General features: G+C 38.1%; 1 pseudogene; it reads left to right on the forward strand.

Annotated features, from left to right (window-relative positions):
- The first annotated feature begins 1,351 nt into the window (after positions 1–1,351).
- On the forward strand, positions 1,352–4,857 carry LOC106327514 (annotated as a pseudogene).

Consider the following 4,857-nt stretch of genomic DNA (forward strand, 5'->3'; position numbering starts at 1 on the left):
AAATAATTCGAAACAATAAAATAAATAAAAACTAGTAGAAAAAAAATGAACTTTGCGTTGTCAAGTATAAAGTGGACGGGAAAAAGGTCATTTTCGACTCCTATTATTCGCGTCGTGCATTTTCGTACCTAAACAAAAGATAAGTGCTGAATACGACCTAAACTAAAAATTAATTTGAATTATAGACCTGAACTTTAAACCGTGTATGTAAAACCTACATTGACTAATATTGCGATAGTCAACCTACATGGAATTGAACCTAGTTTCCATGGATATAGTATGAAAGTAGTTACCACTGTCCTACAACGCTTTTATTGTTTGCTTATTAGATTCAAAATATAAGTAGCTTGTATCTGTATAGCTTAAGGAAAGAATTATTTTTGTTTACAAATTTTATTTATTACAAGATATAATTGAATCAATAATTTATGTACTTTAAGTTTTATTTAACACTTTTACACATGTAACCAAAACTAAAATGACATTTTATAAGTTATTCAATCTAGTTTTAAAATGACATTTCTCAAATAATTATCTAATTTTAAATTTAAAAATTCATATATAATAGTGATTATAATTTTTTTATTAAAAATCAAAAATTAAATTTTCAAATAAAAAGTGTACACAAATCTAAATAAAAATTATATAAAAATTTAAAATACACAAAGTTTATTTTATTTAGATTTGTGTACACTGTTTATGTATTTTAAATTTTATATAATTTTATTTAGATTTGTGTACCCTTTTTATTTTAAAATTTAAGTTTTGATTTTTAATAAAAAATTATAATCACTATTATATGTGGATTTTTAAATTTAAAATTAGATAACTATTTGAGAAATGCCATTTTAAAACTAGATTGAATAACTTATAAAATGTCATTTTAGTTTTGATTACATGTGTAAAAGTGTGAAAAGAAAACTTAAAGTACATAAATTATTGATTCAATTATATCATGTAATAAATAAAATTTGTACACAAAAACAATTTTTTCTTTAGGATATATAGGTAAACGGTACTTATAGTTTTAAATCTAATAAGCAAACAATAGAAGTGTCGTAGTACAGTGGTAACTACATCCATTCTACCATCCATATGATCAAGGTTCGATTCCTAGAAATACAATTTTTTTAAAGTTTCTTCAATTACAAAACGACGTCATTTTGCTCAATTTAACGGATGACAAACGGATTGTTAGTCAAGGTAGGTTTTACATACACGGTTTAGAGTTCAGGTCTATAATTCAAATTAATTTTTATTTTAGGTCGTATTCAGTACTTATCTTTTGTTTGGGTATGAAAAGGCACGACGCGAACAGTAGGGTCGAAAATGGCCCTTTTCCCTAAAGTGGACACCCTCCTTAAATTATATCCTCAAGCCAAAGCTGTTCACTCCACAAGCACACACGCAGCTCAAGTCCCCATTCTTCATTCTCCTTCATACCTCAACACCGTTGCTTAACGGTTTCCATCTTTTTTTTTCTACTGTTTACAAACTTTATCCTCTCTGGTCCACCGTAAAGAAGATGATCTCGTGGCACGACCTCTATACAGTCCTCACGGCCGTGATTCCACTCTACGTCGCCATGATCCTCGCCTACGGCTCCGTACGGTGGTGGAAAATCTTCTCTCCTGATCAATGCTCCGGAATCAACCGTTTCGTCCCATCTTCGCCGTCCCTCTCCTCTCTTTCCACTTCATCTCCACAAACAATCCTTACGCCATGAACCTCTGTTTCATCGCAGCCGACACTCTCCAAAAAGTCCTCATGCTCGCGCTCTTAGTCCTCTGGGCTAACCTCACCCGCTCCGGTAGCCTCGAGTGGAGCATCACAATCTTCTCTCTCTCCACACTTCCCAACACACTCGTCATGGGAATCCCTCTCTTGATCGCCATGTACGGCGAATACGCGGGTTCACTCATGGTCCAGGTCGTCGTCCTCCAGTGTATCATCTGGTACACGCTTCTCCTTTTCCTCTTCGAGTTTCGCGGCGCCAAGATGCTCATCATGGAGCAGTTCCCTGAGACGGCTCCTTCCATCGTCTCGTTCAAGGTTGAGTCCGACGTCGTTTCGCTCGACGGCCACGATTTTCTTGAGACTGACACTGAGATAGGCGACGACGGGAAGCTTCACGTTACCGTGAGGAAATCAAACGCTTCTTGTCGGTCTTTCTGCGGGACTAATATGACTCCACGGCCGTCGAACCTCACCGGAGCTGAGATTTACAGCCTCAGCACCACTCCTAGAGGCTCAAACTTCAACCATTCGACTTCTACTCGATGATGGGTTTCCCCGGTGGCCGTCTCTCCAACTTCGGTCCGGCAGATATGTACCCCATGCAGTCTTCTAGAGGCCCTACTCCTCGACCTTCCAACTTTGATGAGAACTGCGCTATGGCTTCATCCCCGAGATTCGGGTATTACTCAGGAGGCGGGTCTTACCCGGCTCCAAACCCTGAGTTCTCAACAACAACCACCATATCTTCTAAAAATCCAAAAGACACCACCACCAAAGCCGGCGGCAAGGCAAACAATCATGACGCGAGCGTCAAGGAACTACACGTGTTCTTGTGGAGCTCCAACGGGTCACCCATTTCGGACAAGGCAGGTCTAAACGTTTTTGCTGGAGCCCCTGATTCGGGTTCAAACACAGAACAAGGCAGAAGATCCGATCAAGGTGCCAAAGAGATCCGCATGTTAGTCCCTGATCAATCTCAGAACGGAGAGAGCAGAGAACAATCTACTATCGCAGGAAGAGAAGAAGAAGGAGAGAGACCTAAGGACGCAGAGCACGGACTAAACAAACTTCCTCCTAATTCCACAACGGCTGAGCTACAATCAAAGACAGGTCTCGGAGGCCAAGCAAGTCACGGTAAGAATATGCCTCCGGCTAGCGTCATGACAAGGCTGATCTTGATCATGGTGTGGAGGAAACTAATCAGAAACCCTAACACTTACTCTAGCCTCATTGGTCTTATTTGGGCGCTGTCTAAATCCAAAATTCTAATTATATATTTGAGCTAGAACTGGCCGGTTATCGATCGGGAAATTCATTTCGGTTTTGAATATGTAGGTGGCACGTGGCAATGCCAAAAATCATACAGCAATCTATCTCTATTCTATCTGATGCTGGTCTTGGAATGGCAATGTTCAGTTTGGGTAAGTCATCGTCGTACCCTCTCTGACTCTGTTTTGTTCCTTTTGAAAGTCATCAGATTCAGACCATACGTGCTACTTAGTCGGAAAAGTCCTTAATTTTGCATATTTTCGTTGACATATCAACCCGTTTATTACACAATAGAATAAATAAATTAGTTAGTTAATAAATTAAATTTAAAGTGGTTTTGTCATGTTGAAGAAATTTTATGAAAATTAAAATTAGATTAAAAACATTGGGTATTGACCATCCGACAGGTGGGGCAATGGTGTGAATGCCTTAATTAATAGATAAATGGTAATGGTGGACGACATGGTCTCGTGTTGTTGATGGTCGTCATGGTCCCCGTTTTTTTTTTTTTTGATAAATTGTAAATATCATAACTTGAACGAAGGTTTGGTTACAACAATGTCGAACCAGATTATGCTTATGAAGCCAGTCTGTTCTTAAGGGCCGCAAAAAAGTTAAAAAAACCCATAAGAAACCGAGATTAAGCCTAAGACAAACCGGTAATGGAAAACCTTAAAACTTAATAGGAAAAAGACCAAATGACAACAGATTGTTCCCTACACAAACCCCTTTCCGATCACCATAGAGGGACCAAAAGAAAAGCCGAGGAGGATCGCTCGGACGAACACTCACCAGGAGGTGGTTCAAGTGGCTTCAACGGAGGCGGCTGGCAACGGCTCCGGGGCACCATGGTCCCGTTTTTATGGGAGTTAATTGTATTTATATAGATTTCTATGACATATTTATTACCTGATTTTGAAATTATAAACTGTATGTTAAAAGATTCGTGAAGGGTTGTTCATGGCGTTGCAACCCAAATTAATCGCTTGTGGGAACTCAGTTGCAACATTTGCAATGGCGGTTAGGTTCCTCACGGGTCCGGCCGTGATGGCGGTTGCCTCTATAATCATTGGATTGCATGGTGATTTACTGCGTGTCGCCATTGTTCAGGTAAAAATATATCTTATACTTCAAAAAAACGATATAAAAAACGTATAATTTGTGCGTTATTACTAATAATACTAAATGTGCTGGCGTAACTTTTAGGCAGCATTGCCTCAAGGGATTGTACCCTTTGTGTTTGCAAAAGAGTACAATGTTCATCCTGCTATTTTAAGTACAGGGTAAGTCATGAAATTTTAAGATTGATATTCATAAAATTACTAATCTATAACTATAATTGTGCAACATTTTTAGAACCGAATGATTTTTCAGGGTAATATTCGGAATGCTTATTGCGCTTCCGATCACGCTGGTATACTACATTCTACTTGGGTTATAAGCTTTCGATTATGAAAACAATGAAGATGGATCAATGAAGTGGGAGAAGGAAAAAGAGAGTGTTTCAACTTGTGGGTGGAACAAACTTAAAAGGTAAGACTATAGAAGTAAAAATAGGGAGTAGCATGATTCAAGGGTGATGATGACAAGCCAAGAAACCCTCTCTTCTCCATATTTTACATTTAGAATATTGGGAAATAACAAGAGTGAGACATTGGGACGCAAATAAGGAGCAAAGCATGGGGCAACGATACAAAAAAGGGTAAAAGATTGGAGGAGGAAGACTTATTATTTTTAGAACTTTTTAATGTTTTCTACACAAGTCCCTTTCGTTTTGATGTATTCTTTAATTAGATTTCTGGTAATTGATTATTGTGTAGTTTTTTAGAAGAAAATTGTGTTTTTTGAATC

This window comes from Brassica oleracea, chromosome C2 (genome assembly GCF_000695525.1).
Source record: "Brassica oleracea var. oleracea cultivar TO1000 chromosome C2, BOL, whole genome shotgun sequence".
NCBI lineage: Eukaryota > Viridiplantae > Streptophyta > Magnoliopsida > Brassicales > Brassicaceae > Brassica > Brassica oleracea.